General features: G+C 47.1%; 1 long non-coding RNA gene across 2 annotated transcripts in view; it reads right to left on the reverse strand.

Annotated features, from left to right (window-relative positions):
- The window catches only part of LOC114231350 (uncharacterized), a 55863-nt gene extending 35326 nt beyond the window's left edge, over positions 1-20537 (reverse strand). For both annotated transcript variants that reach the window (XR_003617296.2, XR_008557744.1), the window contains exons 1-4: positions 20487-20537; positions 19724-19753; positions 18859-18965; positions 18428-18569 (exon numbers count right to left, since the gene is read on the reverse strand). This is a non-coding gene — a long non-coding RNA (uncharacterized LOC114231350). The remainder of the gene's footprint in view (positions 1-18427; positions 18570-18858; positions 18966-19723; positions 19754-20486) is intronic.
- Positions 20538-22677: the final 2140 nt, after the last annotated feature.

The raw sequence follows: 22677 nt of genomic DNA on the forward strand, positions 1-22677 counted from the left end.
AGACCGTCTACGGGGTCTCCAGCCGGAGGGGAGGCTGCGTGGGGTCCGCAGGCTGCAGGGACCCACGTTGCTGGCAGCTCCAGCCACAGGGCATATTTTCATGGAGTCAGACCCCAAATGAGGTCGTGAATCACCGGCCCTTCGTTTCTAAGCCGTAAATTAAGGCCCGGGCCTCTCTGTGTCCCCTGCAGCCTTGAACCCCCGCCCCCACCCAGCGTGTTTGACGCCCTTGCTTCACTGTGAGCAGCTCCCTCCTCTCTCACAGCTTCCCCTTCCCAGAGAGCTGGCTCTGTTTGGGGCCAGTTTGAGATCATCCTTTCAAACAGAATAACATCAGAAGAGATTAATCACAGCCTGAAATTGAAAGGGATGAAGCCACAGCCCGTGGTGACCTTAGAATTTCCATGTGACTGCCTGGCCGGCCGGGAAAGGAGGCTGCGGCGGGTGGGGGTGTTTCCTAGTGGCCCTCCGCGCTGCACCCCGCTCATTGCCGTGACTATGACAGCTTCTTGGATTTATGAATCAGGGGCGACCTCATAAGTATTAGTTTGCAGCTCACAATGGAAGCACTGATCATAAACACTGCTCATCAGCACCATTCTATCCGGTGTAATTTGGGGGCTATTGGTGGAATTGCCTGGTGCTGGTGAAGGTATGAGGTTTGCACTCTGAAAAACAGTGACTAATTCCTGCGTCACTGTGAGCAGAGTGGATATTAAGTCTATTTTCCAGGAGATGAAACTCCCAGAGAAAGGTTAGGCAAGGCTGGCCCCGCTCCACAGGGAACTGGTCCTGGGGTGGAAATTAGAACCCCAATGTTGTGAGCACAAGCCAGAGATAAAGCCTTCATCCATGATAAATTACAGTTTCAAAACTCCCCGCATCAATGTTCAGGCAGAGACCCAACACAAGCCCTGATTCAAATGAAAATAAGGATGGAGAGAGCGGACCGAGGCTGGGGAGGGTGGGCGCGGGAAGGGGCCTCCTCGCAGCGTGAAAGCTCAGCCTTCGTGACAACCCCTGCCTCCACGCCCGCCTGCCAGCCTCGTCCCTGATCCAAGCCCCTTCCTTGCAACAGGAGACGCTGAGAAGCGTCCTGGGCTCCCTGGGCCGTGAGATGCAGGAGGACAAAGAGCAGTGCTCCCCGGTGGGGAGGGGGGGGGGTGGTTCTGGAAAATGGCCCCTTGCCTGCTTCCAGGACTTTTCAGGAAACGCTGCACAATGCTCCTTCCTCTTCCCTCGCTTAAGAGACAATCTGAAATTAATTCTTTTTCAAACGAGCCGGTTATAAAAGAAAACTGTAATGCCTTGCCACTGCGTAATTCCTTCTTGATTAAAGGCAGGGGCTGTTCGTAACACGGAGGCCCACTATGCGCAGGACAGATGCAGACTGTGTCTGACGCTCGCTTGATCGGACGGGTTTGCCGGGCAGGGAGGAACCTCCTGGGGAGTGAGTTTCCCTGTCAGACAGCGGAATAAAGCCGGCAGAAGGGGTCCCTGGGAGTGAACGGGCGCCGTAGGGGGTGCAAGGTCACCTGGTCGTTTTTCCTGCCTAGAATTAGTTCACCCCTTTTCTAGGAATAGCCCCCTCAATTTTACTTTGAAGGTTCTCAGTCCAAGAAGTTCAGATGAGGTCACTCTGCACCCCACCCACACTCCCTGCCTCCAGGGACGGGCATGCGGCCCAGCCTGCTCATCCACTTTCAAATGATTTCCTGCCCCATGATTTGGAATGAGATGCCTTCTTTCTGAGGGGGTTGGAAAACCGGCAGGATGTAAGGCTGGTACCGCTGAAAATCACAGTCGACACCAAAAAGGAGAGCCTTCTGAGACTGAGCCACTCCAGAGGAACCCCAGGCCCGAGACCACCCCGGCCCCGCGCAGTGGGGGGCTGCACTGCACGGGTCTTCCCGCGGAGGGCGGGACTGAACGCCAGCCCCCACCGCTCACCCAGCCGCACACCTGCAGGGGCGCCTCTTTCCATTTTGCACAAAGGTCTGAGCTGGTGCTCTGGCGGGAGGTGGGGGAGGGCACACGGAGGGCTATGTCTGCTCAGAGGGGGCCCCTCCTCAAATTCATACCAAAGAACCTATAGGCTAGTGTTGACCTGAATCCAACATGGTTTGAAGCCATTCTAACCCTGTGCTCCCCAGTGAAATAAGCCGGTTTATTGTTGATCGATTGCTTAAGCCAGTGGGAGCCGGGAATTTATCACGTGTGCCAGAGAGGGGGATGGGAATCCGCAATAAGAGCCAGGACCACCGTCAGAAACAGAAAGAGGGCGAGGTCCTGTCTGGAGGGGAGTCACCCCCCGAGGAGACTGAGCGGCCAAAGCGGGCTCCCGCCCAGCAAAGCTCAGAGATGCTGTCAAAAGGTACCGAGAGACGCCAGAGTTTTCCAGATGCACCTTGCTTCATAGTTTTGGTTTTAAAACTACAAAATTGTTCCCATAAATATAAAACAAAGAAAGTTTAAATGAAAAAGCAAACCACTTACATGAAAATAACTGCAAACAAAGAGGGAACAGATGAACCTGTTCATAGGTGGTGGTTTAAGCAGGGGTCAGCGAGCCCTGGCTCCTGCACGTGGACCAGCCCCGCCCGCTCCTGCTTTTGTTAATGCCGTTTTAAAAAATATATATATTTTTATTGATCTCAGAGAGGAAAGGAGAGGGAGAGAGAGAGACTGAAATATCAATGATGAGAGAGAATCATTGATTGGCTGCCTCCCACATGCCCCACACTGGGGATCGAGCCCAAAACCCAGGCATGTGCCCCGACCGAGAATCAAACCATGACCTCCTGGTCATAGGTTGATGCTCAAGCACTGAGCCACGCCGGCCGGGCTGTAAATGCAGTTTTGCTGGAACACAGCCCCCTCGTTCACATCCTGCCTCTGTGGCTGCCTCTGGGCCACCGGGTTAAGCAGTAGGGGGTGCAAGGTCACCTGGTCGTTCCAGCAGACACGGCACCGTACGGCCTGCAAAGCTAGAAATATCTACTCTGTGGATGTACATCCTCGCAGAACAAAAACACTACAAAGAAATTTGAAACTGCTTTTAGGAATAATAATATTGTTAGTAATGTTACTGTTATTTTGATACACACAGCCAATAAGCAACTGTATATTTGTATAAGAAAAAATACAAACATAATCAAAGTAATCAAGTTAAAAAAAAACAACACCCTGTCATCTGAGTTTGATATGAAAACAATTCACATGGTCTCTCTTTCTTGTATCCGCTTCCCAGCTCTGTCCACGGACACAATCTAGAAACAGTGATGAGTCAGGTAGCACTGAGCACCCACGCCGCCCAGACAGGGGTCTCTAATACCCACAAAAAGAACCAGGGCTCCTTGGAGAAATGTCTGCTCCCAAGTCTGGAACAGGACATGAACAACATGGGCCTGGACCATCTTGTCACCCTAGAAAGCAAGTCTCCCTCGGCCAGCAAGGCTCCGGGAGATGGGGGCGGGTCCGAGGGATGCAGCGAACAGCTGGGAGAGGCTCCCACTGGACAAGGACAGGCAGTTAAACATCAAGAAGAACACGCTGTAACTCATCAGAACGCACCAAATATGTTAAAATTCGAGTTCATAATAATTCCTAAATTTACAACAGAACACTCATTCGTCACCTTTGGAGGCTGCTAGGAACTTACCTCATTATTCTGAAAACTGGTAAATAAACAGAAAGACTTAAGCATTTATCCTGCGTTTCCTATACCAATTATATTTCAGGGTAGTCAAATAATGAGGAAATGTTCTTCTTTACAGAAGAATTCCAGCTAATAAATGCAGAAAGAATAATAAAAATTGAACATCACCAGTTTGCAACCCCTCGTGATGTCATGGAGTCAGGTAATGACCATCATGGGCTGATAACACCGTGAGGTGAGAGGCTGATGGGCACTTGTCATGGGTGCATCGGGCCGACCAGACCTGAAGCCCCTGGCCAATGTTACCATCACCGAAAGACAGACAGGCGGACATCGCTGCCCCCGGGACGCTGCGGTGGGAAGCACGCGGCACTGCCTCTGAAAGAGCCTCGCCAAAGAATCTAATGCGAATCCCATCAAACTTCTAGAGCTGAGAGCTAACTACCAGTTTGCAGGAAGCGCAGGGGACATATTAAAAGCTCATGAAAAGAGACTCAACCTAATTAGCCATCAGGGAAATGCAAATTAAAAACACAGTGAGATACTCTACCCACCCAGAGAATGGCAACATAAAACAAACACGAAACCGCCGGGCCACAGCAAGTACTCCGAGGGTGGAGAACGGTGACCTCCCACCCAGGGCTGCTGGGAGCTCCGAGCGGGACCACTGCCTTGGAGGCTGGGCAGCGACCCGTGTGAACACCAAACCGCCCCGCACCCCGGGAAAGCCTCTCTGCCCAGCAGAAGTGAACGCGTGCAAGAACGTTCGTGCGGGTTGTGTGTAGTAGCCCCAAATGGACAATGCAAACACCCATCAAGCAAAATGGATAAATAAATTACAGCATATTCATAAGCAATACTATACACAAAGCAATAAAAGAAACGCTTTCACACACAACAGTTTCCTTGAGTCTCATTTCTTAAAGGTGATGCAAAGATGCCAGATGCAAAAGAGTACCAACTAAGTTACTCCATTTAAAGAAAATTCTAAAGTGGGCAAAATGAAACAATAGCTGGGTGTCAAGACAATGGTTCTCTAGGTGGGAGGGGGCGGGGAAGAGGGGTGTTGAGACCAGCAGGGAGGTGGCTGCGGGACCAGCTGAGGTCCCACAGAGGCATGCGTTCTGATTACTCTTTGAAGCCCTTTTCTGGATGACAATCCGTTTCGATTTAGAGGGAAATATCACTTTGGCTGCTGTGGGAAACAGGCTAAGGGTGGGACCTGCGGCGAGGGTGCCGCGGAGGGCCAAACCGAACACCCTGGCCTATGTGGCCACACCACCCGTCCTCCTCGCCTCTTGCAGGAGGGGCCACTTTGTCCCTGGGCTCTCCAGCCTTTAAGAAAAGGTTCTTCTGCCGAAACCGGTTTGGCTCAGTGGATAGAGCGTCGGACTGCGGACTCAAGGGTCCCAGGTTCAATTCCGGTCAAGGGCATGTACCTTGGTTGCGGGCACATCCCCAGTAGGGGGTGTGCAAGAGGCAGCTGATCTATGTTTCTCTCTCATCGATGTTTCTAACTCTCTATCCCTCTCTCTTCCTCTCTGTAAAAAATCAATAAAATATATTTTTTTTAAAAGAAAAGAAAAGAAAAGGTTCTTCTACTCCTGCTTTAACCAATCAGAGAAAAACCATTTCAAGTGATTTTAAAACCCACTGGTAGGGATGTACCTCCCTGGTGGGTTAAAAAGAACTGCAAAGAAATCTTAAATGGTTTTTAGGAGTAATAATATTGGTATTTGGAAATAGAGCCAATAAGCAATTATCTTAATTATTTGCAGCCTAAGAAAGAAAAGAACTACAAATATAAAATCAAAACAATCAAGTACAGGGAGGGGGACTCGAAGTGCACGTGGTGGCTGGGAAGCGGCGGCAGTGCCTGGACCCTGGCGGGGGCCTGTGCTTGTGCCCATCCTTCTCCTTCTCCAGGGATGTGCCCCCATGGCCCTGCCCCTGTGCCCCACCACCCATGCCCTCGTACTCCTCTCATCCTGCAAACCTCAGCTCCAAAATCACATGTCCAGGGAAGCCTCCCCGAGCCCCATCACTATAGGTCCTCTCATGCCACCCTGCAAAGTCACCATCTATCATCAGTCACGGGTACGCGTGTCCTGTGAGTGTGCATGACTACTGGTTACCAGAGGCCCCGTCAGCACATCCCAACCTAACAACGCCTGCCATGCGGCAGAAGCTCAATACAAGTGCAGTGAGTGGCATTTTAAAGACAGCGTTGCAGCTAATGTTTAGTGAGCACTTACCATGTGCCAGCTTGTTGTGCGTATGCTCTCATTTAGCCTTCTCAGCAGTAACACTTGCTAACATTGGTGAAGTACGTCCTCTCTGCCAGGTCCCATCCTAACCACTAGTCACATGATACCTCCTCTACACGTCACGTCAATGCTACACCATCGCTGGTGACCAGCATCCAGAGTCCACTGGTTGGGCCACGGTCCTGAGTTACCAAACACGAACCCAGGCGCTGCTGTGAAGGCATTTCGTAGATGGGTTAGCATCCACTGGTGACTTTAAATAAAGATGAGCCTCAATAATGTAGGGGGCCCCATCCAATCAGTGGAAGAGCAGACTGAAGTTTCTCCAAAGAAGAAATTCGACCTGTGACAGCGGCCTCAGCTCCTGTCTGAGGTCTCCAGCCTGGTGGCCTGCCCTCAGATTTCAACTTCCCTGCCAGAGCCCCCAACCCCATAAACCAATGCCTAAACATGCATCTCTTCATAGATCGCCTACTGGTTCTGTTTCTTCAGTATGACCCTGACCGATCTACCAATTACATTCATAAGTGGGGAAACTGAGGCAGGGACAGGTTTCTGTAGCTTGCCCAAGGTCACACAGCTAAGCTGGAGCTGGGATTCAAACCCAGGCAAAGGGCCTGCAGAGCCAGCACCTTACCCACCAAGCGCTCGGTCTCATGAACCTTCCTTCCCACCCATCCTCCTTCTTGACTAAGGAGAAGTGTGGCCACTGGACTGGGGTAGCAAGGGGTGTGGTGGAGTGGGTGGAGTTCCACAGGAGCAGAAGCTGAGTTAGAATTCCTGCTGCAATTAGATCTGGGTTGAGTTGGGTCAAGGGTGGCAATCAATGAGATTAATAAAGCATAACTCGAGTTTTTATTCCGCCTGTCGTGATGGATGAGGCCTTTGAAGCGACATGCGGAGGCCTCACCCTGAGCATCGGGAGAGATTTGTGGACACATTTATAAGAAGGATCTCCTTCAGGCTCCCACGAGTGTTGGAGTTGACTTGCTTCGAACCAAGATCAAAGAACGGGCTGGAGATATTATTTCACCGATTTGTATAAATCAGCCAGACAAACTGTGGCCTCGACAACTACTGATGTTTCTCCAGTTGGAGATAACTTGTTAAGAAACATGTCAGGCAGCCACAGAAACCCGAGTGCCTCCTTGGGAAAAAAACTTCCAGAAGAATTGATCACTGGCTGCCTGACTTTACCTTAACTATTTCTGAAGCCATAATTGAGGAGGCCCCAAGGTCTACTTTTCACATATCCTTCAACCTTTCAGAATGGATTTGAGGGGTCATTTTTAACACTAATGCCTTCTATGTTTGTAGAGTTTTCAGACGGTCACAGACATTGTCTTGTTTCAACTTCATAACAATTACAGGAGGTAAGTGAGGGCAGCAAAGATCTCTACCATCTCGCTGATGAGAAATTGAGGCTCAGAGAAGTCAAGGGTCTTCCCCAAGGTCAACAGGCAGACAGATGGCTGACAAAAGTGAGACTAAGTGGGAAGGGAGGGGAGTCTCTCGCCAGCCCGCCCTCTCTCTGTCTGCAGATTCTCTTTTTATTTTTTTGCTAGTGTTTACTGAGAGCTTTCTCTATGCCCAGCATTGGGCTGGGTCCTTCCACTCTCTCTTCTCTCTTTAAATATTTCCTGATCTACACATTTTCTTTTGCCCTAGGATATGCGTCCATGGTGGGGGGTGAACCTACTTCACAGAATTGCATCAGAGCTTCATACTCACATACCACAAGCAGGTGCGCACGCATGCGCGCACACACACACACACCGAGCCAGGTCAAGGAGACTTGGGAATCACACATTAAAAATCCCACTCATTTCTCATCTGTGTGCATCTAGAACTGACTCTGTACTGCAAAGATAGTCTTCGGATCTATGAAAATTAACAGCCAGCATTTATTGAGCACTTAACATGAGCTGAGCCCCATGCCAAGCTCTTTTTATGTATTAGCTCTTCCAATCCTCTGGAATAGATCACATTTGATCTCCATGGTACCAAAGAGAAAATAGAAACTGAGACTCACTGAGATAGAGTCCCTTTGCCAGGGTCACATAGACCAAAGCTCTTGTCCTTAACCCAGTGTTTCCCCAGATCACACCTTCACCTATCACCTCCCCATTTTGCCATTTCACCTACCACCTTCATATTATTAACTTATTATTTAAGGAAAACATTTTTACTGATACCTTTTTAAAAATATGTTTATTGATTTTTAGAGAGAGAGGAAGGGAATGGGATAGAGACAGAAACATTGGTGAGAAACATCAATCAGCTGCTCCTGCACGCCCCCTAATGGGGATCAAGCCTACAACCCAGGCATGTGCTCTAAATAGGAATTGAACCAGTGACCTCTTGGTTCATGGGTCCATGTTCAGCACTGAGCCACACCAGTCAGACACAAATTTTTATTTTTAAAACAAGTCAGACAGCTTCAGATGTAGAAGGCTGGAAAGAGCATCACTCCCATCCTTACTACTACAACAGAAAAACAAGCCAGAGAATTACTCCCATCCTTACTACTACAACAGAAAAACAAGCCAGAGAATTACTCCCGTCCTTACTACTACAACAGAAAAACAAGCCAGAGAATTACTCCCGTCCTTACTACTACAACAGAAAAACAAGCCAGAGAATTTGATATTGTGCTACTTCTCTTTAATCGAGTAGAGAGCTGAGGTTGCTAAAACCTAGGGAAAGACAGACCCAGAGACTTGCTTTCCTGGGGTAAGTGCCACTGAACACCAATAGAAAAAAAAATAAGCTAAAATAATTAAATTGCTAAAGGTTGAGTGTGGGCTAGTGAGATAAAATATGACTTCTGGGAGCCACAGATACAAGAATTCATATATCCATAGGTCTGTTTCCCTGGAAGATCTGGTGCTCACAAAATGACAGGAAAGGGTGGGGTGAGAATCCTGAGAACGCTCCCTCCCAGTCAATGTAGGCCTGGAGGAGGCACCAGCAGCCACCATGGGAACAACACAAAGCCCCATCTGGGAACGTCTCCCCTCTTTCCCCTAAAACTCCCAGGGGAAGGGCAATAAACCAGGTACTCTGAGGGCACTGTTGTGAAAACAGATGCAGCTGACTGAAGGAAACAACAGCAGAAGCCCACCTCTGTTCCTGGGGTGGGGTGGGATGGGCCGGACGACATTCTGAGCCCAAACCTGTACCTGAAGGTTGGACAGGAGCACAGAGTTCCTGGCTGAGGTTGAGGTCTATTGAGAACAACAAACAATGCTCCCCACCCCATACCACAAGCCAAACCAGCATGAAGTAACCAGTAGCAGCAACTACTGCTGGAAGAAGGGCAAGAGTGTGGAGAGAACCCCTCTCTTTGGCAAATAACAAGGGAAGGCTTAAAGCTGAAGATGGAGCCGACATTAGGAAAACCCCGTAGCAAACCAGCTCCCAACCTAAACACAAACAAACACAAGAGGACTTTGAAGCTAGGTGCACTAAGGGTAGCTATAGCAACAACAAAACCTAAACCTAGCTGAACTCCTAAGTAGATTGACTCAACTCAACTCCCCACACTGAAGGCTTAGACGAAATAAAAGCATGTTCAATTTCCAGACATAAAAACTATTTCCCTCGGTCTTTATTGTCCTACATAGACAAGATGTCTGGCTTTCAATAAAAAAATTGTGAAGCAATAAAAGAAGTGGGAGCCCAGCCAGTGTTGCCCAGTGGTTCAGCATCGACCTATGAACTAGGAAGTCCCAGTTCGACCAGGACACATGCCCTGGTTGTGTGTGCGCTTGAACCCCAGTTGGGGGGCATGCAGGAGGAAGCCAATCAATGATTCTCTTTCATCATCGATGTTTCTGCCTATCTCTCCTTCTTCCTTCCTCTCGCTGAAATCAATAAAAATATATTTAAAAACAAAAACAAACAATGAAGTGGGGGGAAAAAAACAACATAGTGTAAATAGAAAAAAGAATCAACAGAATCAGATTGAGCTATGACACAGATATTGGAAATACCAGACAAGAATTTATTGTATTTTATGACTTCTTCTAGCACCAGCCAAGAATTTAAAATAACTATGATTAATATGCTAAAGACACTAGTGGAGATGAGGACACCATGAATGAACACATGCGTAATTTCAACAGAAGAGTAGGAACAATAGGAAAAAAAAAATCAAGGAGAAAACATAGGTAAACACCTGAAATTGCTGCCTCGCACAACCACTTCAAAACTACAACTAAAAGACAAAACGAACATCATCCAGAACCACAGAAAGGCTGGCTGAGTGGAAATTCTACAACTAGAAGGAAAGAGAAAAGCACAACAAGACTCAGAGGAGCTGCAGAAGTAAAATGCGGAGGTACAGAGGCACGAGAGGAAAGGGCTGGCAACTGAGGACACGGTTGTCTTTTTAAATCAGGAGGGAGACAAAAGCTCCTGACTGCTCTGAACTCCAGTTCCGGGCGAGACTCTGGGGACCCAGACTAATACGGGGAGAAACTGGACTGTCTGGCATCGGGCGGAACTCAAGGGCAGCTTTCTCTCAGAGGTGCTTGCAGCGATTACCGTGGGACACTGAGACCCAGGAGCCTTTTAGGGCAGGGCTGAGGATCAGCCATTGATGTTTGCTTTGCCCTGTGGATTCCCTGAGACTCAGCCCCACCCTAGCTGTGCGAAGAGGCTTTTGCATATGAATGGATTGGCCCTTTGCAATCTAAAATTACCTAACAAACTGCAGCTGGGTCAGAGAGACCCAGAACATCCATAAGAAGGCCCAAGGCCCCACAGCAGCTTGCATTGCTTCACAGCTGGGCCTCATCTGGGCACCTTCAAACCCCAAACAAAGAAGAGGAATCTGCAGATCTCTCCATAGCTCCTGCTTGGTGGCCTTGGGCAGAGGCTAAATTAGCACCTCTTTAGAGATCCAAAGAGCCAGTGTATCCAATGGTCAGAGTGGGACCATCCAGATTACAACTCCTCAGATCCATAAGGGACACACTCAGGGGGCAGACTCAGTGAGCACCAAAGCCCAACTGAAGCAAGACTTGCCCCATAAGGGTGTCTCCAGCATAGAAGTTCTCCAAACATAGACACAGGTGATCCTCACAGCCAATTGGCCTGGAGGTCAATTCCTCCCAGTGATACCAACAACAATCAAGGCTTAACTACAACAACACTGCACACACAGCCCACAAAGGGGCACATCAAGAGTGTCCACCTCAGGTAACTGGGGAGGCTGAGCCACTGGGCCCCATAGGACCCCTAGCACACAAAGCCACTCTATCAATGCAGGGAAGCAGCCAAAATGCGGAGACAAAGAAACAGGTCACAAATGAAAGAAATGGAGGAAAGCAAACGACTGGATATAGAGTTCAAAACCACGGTTATAAGATTTTTCAAGAATTTTCTAGAAACCGCCGATAAATTTAGTGAGACCCTCGAGGATATGAAAAAGGACCAACTAGAAATTAAGCATACACTGACTGAAATAAAGAATAATATACAGAGATCCAACAGCAGAATAGAGGATCGCAAGAATCAAGTCAAAGATTTGAAATACAAAGAAGCAAAAAACACCCAACCGGAAAAGAAAAAAGAATCCAAAAATATGAAGATAATGTAAGGAGCCTCTGGGACAACTTCAAGCATACCAACATCAGAATTATGGGGGTGCCAGAAGAAGAGACAGAGCAAGATATTAAAAACCTATTTGAAGAAATAATGACAGAAAACTTCCCCCACCTGGAGAAAGAAATAGACTTACAAGTCCAGGAAGCACAGAGAACCCTGAACAAAAGGAATCCAAAGAGGACCACACCAAGACACATCATAATTAAAATGCCAAGAGCAAAAGACAAAGAGAGAATATTAAAAGCAGCAAGAGAAAAACAGTTAGTTACCTACAAGGGAGCACCCACACGATTGTTAGCTGATTTCTCAACAGAAACTATGCAGGCCAGACGGGAGTGGAAAGAAATATTTAAAGTGATGAATAGCAAGAACCTACAACCAAGATTACTCTACCCAGCAAAGCTATCATTCAGAATTGAAGGTCAGATAAAGAGCTTCACAGATAAGAAAAAGCTAAAGGAGTTCATCACTGCCAAACAGTATTATATGAAATGCTGAAAGGTATTCTTTAAGAAGAGGAAGAAGAAGAAAAAGGTAAAGATAAAAATTATGAACAACAAATACATATCTATCAACAAGTGAATCTAAAAATCAAGTGAATAAAACATCTGATGAACAGAATAAACTGGTGAATATAATAGAATCCAGGGCATAGAAAGGGAGTGGACTGACAATTCTCAGGGGGAAAGGGGTGTGGGGGTGCGGGAAGAGACTGGACAAAAATCATACACCTATGGATGAGGACAGTCGGGGAGTGGGGTAAGGGCAAAGGGTGGGGTGGGAACCGGGCGGAGGGGAGCTATGGGGGGAAAAAATAGGAACAATTGTAATAATCTGAACAATAAAGATTTATTTTAAAAAAACAACAACAAAGAAACAGCTGTTAATTTCATTGATTTTTTTTTGGTATTGTTGTGTGTGTGTGTTTTTGTTGTTGTTGTTTTTAGTCTCTGTATTATTTATTTCTGCTCTAATCTTTTTTATTTCCTTCCTTCTACTTACTTTGGGCTTTTCTTGTTCTTTTTCTTGTTCTTTAACTTGTAGGGTTCAATAGTGTATTGTTGATTTTTCTTGTTTTTTGTGGTAGGCCTGTAGTGCTATGAACTTCCCTCTCAGGACTGCTTTTGCTGTGTCCTAGAGATTTTGGGTTGTTGTGTGTTCATTTTCCTTTGTTTTTAGGAAATTTTTTATTTCTTTCTTGATCTCGTTGGTAACCTGTTCATTGTTTAATAACATTCTATTTAGCGTCCATGTGTTTGGGGGTGTTTTTACTGTAGTTGATTTCTAATTTCATTCCACTGTGATCTGAGAAGATGTTTGATATGATTTCGATCTTCTTGAACTTGTAGAGACTTGTTTTGTGTCCTAACATGTGGTCTATCTTTGTGAATGACCCATGTGCACTTGAGAAGAATGTATATTCTGCAATTTTGGGGTGAAATGTTCTATAAATATCAATTAAATCATTCTGATCCAGACTGCCCTTTAGAGTCACTCTTTCCATGTTACGTTTTTGTCTGGAAGATCTATGCAGGTAAGTCAGCAGGTTGTTAAAGTCCCCTACTATAATTGTATTGTTGTCTAGCTCTCTGTTAAAGTCCTCTAACAGAGAGATAGACAACAATATGTGCTCCTATATTGGGTCATATATGTTTACCAGGGTTATATTCTCTTCTTTGATCAGGCCCTTTAGTATTATGTAGTGACCTTTATTGTCTCTTGTGATGACCTTCATTTTAAAGTCTACTTTGTCAGATATCAGTATTGTTACTCCAGCTATTTTTTCTTTTCCATTTGCATGGAAAAAATTTTCCAGCCCTTCACTCTCATCCTGTGTGTGTCTTTGTTCTGAGCTGGGTCTCTAGTAGACAACATATAGTTGGGTTACGTTTTTGTATCCATTCAGCTACTCTTTGCCTTTTTTGGAGCATTTAATCCATTTACATTTAGGGTTAGTATTGATAGGTACTTATTTATTGCGATTTTTATTCTGTATGCCTAGTTTTCTCTCCCTGTTTCTTCTTCTCATTACAGCAGTCCCTTTAGCATTTCTTGTAATGCTGGCTGGCTTGGTGATGATATATTCCTTTAGCCTTTTTTTTTTTTTTTTTTTTTTTTTGGTCCGGGAAGTTCTTTATTTGACCATCTATTTTGAATGATAGCTTTGATGGATATAGTAACCTTGGTTTCAGATCCTCGCTTTCCATTACCTTGAGTACTTCATGCCATTCCCTCTGGCCTGTAGAGTGTCTGATGAGAAATCAGGTGTCACAGCCTTATGGGAGGTCCTTTATAGGTAACAGTTTGCTTTTCTCTTGCTGCCTTTAAGATTCTCTCTTTGTCTCTAATTTTTGGTATTTTAATTATGATGTGTTTGGGCATGGGCCTGTTTGGGTTCTTCTGCTTGGGGTTCTCTGTACCTCCTGGTCTTGTGTGACTTTTTCCTTTACCAGGTTAAAGAAGATTTTGGCCATCATTTCTTCAAAAATGTTCTCTCTCTCTCTCTCTCTCTCTCTCTCTCTCTCTCTCTCTCTCTTTCTGCCTCTTCTGGCACACTCACTATTCAAATATTGTTACATTTCACATTGTCTCACAGCTCCCTTAAGCTGTCCTTTTGTTTTTTAATTGGTTTTTCTTTTTGTTTCTCTGATTGAGTGATTTTTTTCAACCCTGTCTTCTAATTCACTAATTCAATCCTCAGCTCTCCTAATCTGCTGTGTGTTCCTTCCTATGTGTTCTTTACTTGTGTTATCTCATTCTTTATTTCTGTTCATTTTTATGGTTACTCTATCTTTTTTCATGCTGTTGAGCATCTTTACCATCATTACTCTGAACTCTGTTTCAGATAAATTCTTATTTCTGCTTCATTTATCTCTTGTTCTGGAGAATTCTCCTGTTCTTCCATTTGGGGGTTGTTTCTTTGTCTTCTCAATTTGGTTGTCTGTTTAGGTATGTGACTATGTATTAGGTGGATCTTCTATGTCTCTCAATCTCTACTGTAGGACAGTGTCAAAAGCTGTTTCTGACTAATTAGATCAGGCAATGACTGAAAGCCACCAGAGACCGCCTCTGCCTACAGACTGATAAGATTCCCACTTTAATTGCCCCAGGCAATCATCCTCAGGTGTGTAAAGAGTTTTTTCAACAGGGAGGGGCAGTTTTTCTGCCTGGAGTCTAATTGTTATTTTTACTTTCTTACATAGCCTCAGGGCAAAGTGTTTTCCAATAGGGTGGGTCAACTGCTTCCCCCCCACCCACCCGCCCCTGGCCCCCCGCCCCAGGCAAAGCAAATGTCTGTTTCAGAAAGAGGTCCTTTGCTGCGTTAGGGAATACTCAGCCCAAGAAACTGGTGATGTCTACCTTCTGAGTTCTAGCCCCTGAGTCCCCAATCCTGGTTTCTGCTCACACAGCTCCAGTCCATTTCACCCTCCCTCTGCCAGAGCACAAGGTCAGTGGCTCCACTGGGAATTTTGTGTGTTGGCCCTTTAAGAGGGTACCTGTCACTCCCTGGCAGACAGCAACCCCATTGCTTTTCACAGCCAGATGTTATATGGATACACTTCTCAGTGCTGGTACTCTCTGCTGAGGGCCCAGCTTGGGGATTAGATCCAAGAGTTCTCAGTGGCAACCCCCCACAGCTGAGATATCTCTCAGAGCTTCAGTTGCTGTCTGTGGGCACCCGGCCAGCCCTTTTGCACCTCTGCCACTCCTACTAGTCCCTATGTGGTCTCCATTTTTAGTCCTCAGGTATCAGGGTTCTCTCCTGCAAGTCTTCTGCCAATTATTCAGGAAGTTTTCTGTATTTTAGTTGTAATTCCAGTTTGTTCCTGGAAGCATTTTCAAGCAGCATCCACTTACTCTGCTTCCATTTTTTAATCTGCTGTTTCTGTCTTTCAATGTTAATGTTTTAAAATAAATAATTAAAATAATTAATATTATATGAAAAGCATTTTTCAAAACTAATGACAAACATCAAACCACAGATCCAAGAAGCTCAGAGAACACCAAATAGGATAGATTAAACAAAAACCAAACATATTATATCCAAACTGCTATAAAATAAAGGCAAGGAGAAAATCAAAGGTAGGCAAAGGGAGGAAATGCATTACATACAGAGGAACAAAAATAAGAGTTATATGAGACTTCTCATCAGACGCTAGGCAAGCCGGAAGACAATAGAAATGACGCCATGACGCCAAAATCAGACAAAGACATTACAACCAAAGAAAACTAGCCCTGGCTGGTGGCTCAGGTGATTGGAGTGTCATTCAGTATACCAAAAGGTTGTGGGTTCAATTACCAGTCAGGATACATACCTAGGTTGCAGGTTCAATCATAGTAGGGATAAGTATGGGAAGTAACAGATTAATGTTTCTCTCTCTTTCTCTCTTCCTCTCTCTCTCAAATCAATAAAAACATATCCTCAGGTGAGAATTAAATAATAATCATAATAATTAATAATAAAATAACAACAATATATTTTTAAAAAGAAAACTATAGACCAATAACCTTCATGAATATAAAATCCTTAACAATACAAGAAAAATAAAATCCAACAATGTATAGAAAGAATAATTCATCACAACCAAGTGCAATTTATCCTGTAATGAAAGGATGGTTCAACATTCAAAAAATAGATGTTATTCATCTGTTATTCAGATGTTATGATCATCACAAAGAGACGCAGGAAACTCATTTTATGAACATACATCCATGATTTAAAAAACACTATCAGTAAACAAGGACTAAATGGACACCTAATCTCATAAAGGGAATCTATAAAAAACCTACAACTGCCCTCATTCATAATGGTGACAGACTGGATGCTTTACCCTGAAGATCAAGAGCAAGGCCAGGATATGGGCTGGTCACATCTAGGCAATGTTGTGCTAGTGCAATAAGTCAAGGAGGGAGTAAGCATCCACATTGGAAAGGAAGAAACAAAGCTGCCTCTATTCGTAGATTACATGATTGTCTACAAAAAATTCCAAAGAATCTGTAAAAAAGCTACTAGAACTAAAAAGTGAGTTTAATGAGGTCACAGGATAAAAAGCACATATATAAAAATTAACTGTATTTTTATGTACTAGCAATGAACAATTCGAAATTAAAATATTTTAAGGTACCATTTACAATAGCTCCAAACCTTTGACTATTTAGGTATAAACCTCACAAAATACAGGCAAACTCTCTATGCTGGAATTCAAAGAGCAGTGAAGAAGGAATCAAAGGCCTAGATAAATGGAGCGATGTGCCATGTTGACAGACGGGACAAGATTAAGATGTCAATTTCTCTAAACCTGATCTGTGCAGCCAACACAATTCCAATAAAAATGTGAGCAGGATTTTGAGTGGAAACTAGCAAGTTGATTCTAAAACGTATATAAAAAGGCGAAAGACAAAGAAACCAAAACAATTTTGGGGAAAAAAAGAATAAAGTTAAAATAAAAGAACACATTTTGAAAAGGATCCAATCCTAGTCTCCAGGACTCCCAGACGGACTGAAGTCCATGCGGTCCCAACCGTGTGGCGCTGGAGAAAGGGCAGGCGGCCAGGCCCGTGGAGCGACACAGACCGTCCGGAAACAAACCTACACGGTAGGGTGAGTGAAGTTCGAACCAAGCGGCAATGAGAACTAAATGGAGAACAGAAGGCCCTCTCACGGCCTCCCTGTCCCCCACTGCAGCATGGACGCCGCAGCCCTTCCCTGGGCCGCCTCCTTGTATCTGCTGCCCACACAGCTGAGAACAGCACCGCCTGGCAGAGCGCTAACCTTCACTCCTTGACAGGACATCTGCACTTTCTCTGCGGACTTTGGAGCCAGAAACCTTCAGAGACTCGAAGGACCAGAACAGACTTTCGAAGTGCTGTGATGCTCAGAGAAAAACCCAAATCTTCACTCCATTCCCACCTGGGGCTCCTCCCCACCCCTCCCAACCAGTGGCCGCTGAATGAATGATCAAAGCGGAGGCCGCACGCACCGCAAGGCGCACGGGGTCTGAGCTCCGGTTTCTGCCGGTTCTCGGTACCAGGTATGCTGGAATTAGAAGAAAGGGAGGGAGGAACCCTGCACCCCAGGAGACCGGAGGTTGGTAGGGTATCAATTTCTCATGATCACCAGCCGCACTTGGCTCGTCTCACCTCCCTCCAATGCACATGGATGGTTTATAAACGCACAGTCTGCGTCCAGAGGGAGACAGGGACTTGCCGAGGCCACACCGGTGGTCAGTGGTTTGGCTGGGCTGGAGCCAGGACTCCTGATTCCTAATATCCTGCCTCCTCCTCCTCCTCGTCGTCGTCATGGTCACTCACCGAAAGCCAACATTACCCAATGCTCACTTTGCGCCAAGCTCCCGGCTTGTGGCTTTGCACGCATCTTCCCATTTCCTCACAACATCCTGGAGACCAGGAGTGCGGTCTGACCAGCATGCTCCTGAAGCCAGCCTGCGGCGCGATGGCGCACGGCCCGCCACAGAGGCCGCGGCACCTGCAGCCCCTGCCTGGTCCACTCCAAGGAGAGGTCCAGGGGGCATTGTCCACCTTGTCCTCCCCGCCCCCCCCCCCCATGGCATTTTTGTCGAGAATAGCACGTCGGTCCCACCACACTGTCCTTCCAATGAACCGCACAGCCCTGGGCATGGCAGGCGTCGGTCGGCTTAGGTGGGGTGCAGGGGAGGGCCACCGCACACCACCTTGGGACCAGCGGGTGCTCCGGGTCTGCAGGGGCCAGTCATGAGACACAAACATCCCCAGCTTTCCCTCCTCGACCAGGCTGAGGTCTGGGCCATGTCACCCCAGAAACCCTTTCTGTTCCCCTCTCCCTGTAGCCAGCAGGCACCAACATGACAAGCGCGGCTTGAGAATGTCACAGGAAGAGCAGGGCACTCACCCGCCGGTGTCACCGAGCGAGGCCCCTTTCTGTCCGCTGGTTGGCTGTCCTCCCCCAGATGCTCCGCCTTTGGTGGCCCATCTGGTTGCAGTTTCTCTCACTCGTTTGCTGAACGTGATGGCATGTTTCTCGTTTCCTGGAGCTTTGGGGGAACCAGGCAGAAAAAAACAATCAGCTTCCAATTCATGTTCTCTCCCCTCCCGCACATGGAAGAGAAGCCTGAATGGACGTCTGTGGCAGATAAATGTGAGGGGCTGAAAGCAAAGGCCCACTCCCCACAGCAGAGGCGCTCCTCGCCACAGCTTTCAGGATGGGGACCCTCCAGCCACAAAGCACAGGCACAGCCTCACCAACCCCGAGTGCAGGCCATAGCTCGTTACCCCTTTCTCTTAGGGGCACTTCGCCCTCAGCACCCCCCACGTCATGCTCACCTTGGCCTGGAAGAACTGGGACATTCTGCAGGGCAGTCCATAAATTCCTTTTTTTTTTTTTTTTTTTTTGCTGGCATGAGCCAAGTATAACAGCTAGCTGTCCAGACCTGTTTAAAAAGGATAAACCCCAGCTAAGCACATAAATAACACCCTACCGCTTTTATCATATAAACACGACCAGGGAGCCAAATGAATTAAAGAGCCCAAACACAGGTTCTCATTGTTATCTCATTAAGTCCATTAAATATGTAGGAAAGAAAAAGGCTTCCCATCTTGGGTCTGGTTTAAACTATCAGGGAACAGATTAGAGTTAATTAATGCCATGAACTCTGAAACCCCAGGCGGGAGGCTCCCAGCAGAATCCACACCTGCCACAGACACCATTTCAGAAAATCTAAGTGGACGCACACGTGCCCCTCCCCCGCCCCTCCTCCCCAACCCTGGGACCCGGGGCCCCTAATCTGTGACTCCCGAATCTGGATCAAGAGATAACCCCCCCGCCCTGAGACAGAAAGTTGGTGGACTCCAAGCAGAAACCGTGTAAAGGTCTCTGGTGGGCGCTCCGGAAATTGCCAGGGTTCCAGGCACAAGGCGAGACTGCTAAGTTGCTCCTGGCAAGTCTGAAGGAGCTTATCAATTATTCATGCGACTGGATAAACAGGGATTTTATCTGGGAGCGTGAATCGAGAGATAAAAATTCCATTTCAAGAGAGAGGGTGGAGACTGAACCCTGAATGTTAACTGTAAATGGGGGGAAAGAAGAAGGAAAGAAAAATGAGCAAGGTCCTCTGCGTGGGTTGTGCCCTGAGCACCCATGAGCTCTCCCGCCCCAGACTTCCGTCTGTTCGCCTTGAATGTAGCTCACCTGCTCCTTGGACGATGCACCAAACCTCACCTGTGGACGGAAGGAACCAGCACAGAACCCCATGTGGCAGTTCATAGGGGGGAGGGGCAGGAACCTTTGTATGGATTTTTAAACCTCCAAACAACAATACCTTTAAGGTATTTTCATTTAAAATCGATTTGCTGCTTCCAGACTGAAATCGGAAGCAGAGGGAAGTTTACAAACAGCTGCCTAACAGCTGGCAAAAGGCTCAAACCAAATGAAACAGGAGGCAAATTCAATGTGCAGGATATTTGGGCCAAAAAAAGAATATGACTTCGCTTTCTGTCCTTCTGCCTCCTTCCCCCCTCCTTGCACCCGACAGTTCCTTAAAGGCTGGGAAGTTCACCCAAAAGACGACACTGGGGAATTAGTCGTTTTTTCAGACACCGACATTATTACATTTGACCATGGATTGGAAACAATACAAATAAGTGGAGAAAGCGCCCTCCACCCCGTCAGCAGGCTTGTCCCGCAGGTAGGACTCCGCGTGACTTTCATTTTTACTCTTCCTCCTTTGTGCTTTCCAGACAGCGTATCAGGAGCATGGTGAACTGTATCATGGGAGAGAAATCAAACTTTGTGCTTTTGAAAATATACTGGTTTTCATAGTGGGGGTAACAATAACCTTCATTGTTTAAAAAAAGCAATAGTCTGAAGCCACACACGTCCCCCAACTTTTCTTATTTCATTTTTATCCTCTAACAAGTCTCTCAAAATGGAGGAATCATCACAATAGGTTTACCTTTTCTTGCCACCCAGGTGGGGGATGGGTAGGGAGGCTGATGGCTTTGGAAAGGTGGCCTGCTGCTGAGATGGGAGAAGGTGGGACCTGTGCCACAGCCTTGGGTCCAGGCACCGAGGTATGAGGGAAGGACAAGGAGGAGTCAGCAATTCCCACACCCGTGACACCCAACCACCACCTTAGCAATCTCTCCTCTTGCTGTGCCTCAGTTGGATGCTCCTTCCCTTTTGCTCATCTTACTCTTTGGACCTCAGATGCAGGAAGCTGTAATGCTATTACTGAGGTCGTGTGTGCTAATAACCTCAGTCTGGATAGGACCTGCCTTTGTTGTATTTTATCTTTTATCCCTTCCCCTGAGCCCCCAGGCCCGCATTCCTTCTTTCCCTCCTAAAGGCATCCACTCACATACGTCTGATGTGTGGCCTCGGCTACACACACTGAAAATCATAGTGTCTGTCGTGTGCCGGCCCCCAAGGGAGCATTTGAAAGTGACAGATCCTGAGGCCTCCCAGCTCCAACACCTGAGGGCTGAGCCCAGCTTTCTGTCTGTCTCCTTGAGTGTAGCTCACCTGTTCCTTGGAGGATGCACCAAACCTCACCTGTGGACAGAGAAACCAGCACATAAGCCCAGGTGGCAGTTGATGGGGGTCTCATTGGTATGCCACACATATTTGGGTGCTCGGGGTCTGGGGCACCCAGGAGCCACACATCTCTGTGTTCAGGGGACTCATCAGGGATGGGAATGGCTACCATCTTACAAGGACATCCCACCACAGGCCCCACACTAAGAGTTTTACCTCCTAAGATCCTACCCAAACCACCTGGGAAGCCTCAGTTTCTTAGATGAGCAATAAGGCTGCGAGGTGGCCCAAAGTCACACACCCCAAGAGTGCCAGCCCTGGCATCCGTCAGAGAGGCTGGGCAGGGGAACCCGAGATTTGAAAAGAAATCCGACCCCAAACCTCCCAGGCAATCAAGCCTGGTGGCCACATAACAGGTGTTTGTTCGTCACTCGGCATCGAGCGTAGGCACCCAGCCCCCATGCTGGCTCTGTGGCTATCCACATGGGAACACCTGGCCCACCTGTGTGGTGCCCTTGAGTATAGGAACAATGATGCATTTCCACAGCTGGGGACTGGTAATATAGGGTGAGTTAATACATTAATGAAATCTTACTAATAAACTAATAAATGTGAGAATAAAATCAACAAGCCATTCAGCTTGGGCACCACCCAGAACAACAACTGTGACAACTGAAATGTTAATCATTACACCTATCCACCTACCTGTCCACTCATCCATCTATCCACACATACATCTATATATCCATCTACCCATTCATCCATCCATACATACATACATCCACCCATTCATACATCTATCCATCCATCTGTCCATCCTCCTGCTATCCATCCACCTACCCACTCATCCATCCATCCATCCATCCATCCATCCATCCATCCATCTGTACATTCTCCTATCACCCATCCATCCATTCATCTACCTATCCACCCACCCATCCATCCATCCATCCATCTGCCCAACCCATTCATCTACCCAACATCCATCCATGCATCTAACCATCCTCCTACCATCCATCCACCTACCCACTCATCCACCCAAAACTGACCACCTATATGCCAAATGATAGGGTAAGCCCTTGAATGCCCTGCCCACCCCCAAACACACAGTCTGATGGAGCAAGAAGACTGAGACAGGTGTGAGGACTAGTGGGGGGGGGGGCAGTTTCTGGGCAGCCCATGATATTTTCACAACCTGCCTCCCCCAGAGGCAGGTGCACAAGAAGCCATTCAGGACCCAGGCAGTTTAGAGTCAGGCCGAGAAGCCAGACTTAAGCCCCAGACCAGGTTCTCACCCAGGCTCCATCTCACACCAGCTGTGTGTCTCAGGGCCTGAGAACATTGATTCCTGCGCCCAATGCCCACTTCTGCAGACACTGTCTTCTTAATCCTACATGGCAGATGCAGAGGCATCACCCCATTTTACCTAGAAACAAACCGAAGGGGCACTCATGTTCATGCACCCACGCTGGACCTGGGTGAGCCTGCGAGTGACAGCCCCTTCCAGCTGAGCCCTGGGTGCCTCACCCTCGCCCTGGCCCTGGTGAGTCGCTAACTGGTAGCCTTGGATTTGAGAGCAAGTCTTCCGACGTGAAACCAGTGCTCATTCT

Source organism: Eptesicus fuscus, chromosome 12 (genome assembly GCF_027574615.1).
Source record: "Eptesicus fuscus isolate TK198812 chromosome 12, DD_ASM_mEF_20220401, whole genome shotgun sequence".
Taxonomy (NCBI): domain Eukaryota; kingdom Metazoa; phylum Chordata; class Mammalia; order Chiroptera; family Vespertilionidae; genus Eptesicus; species Eptesicus fuscus.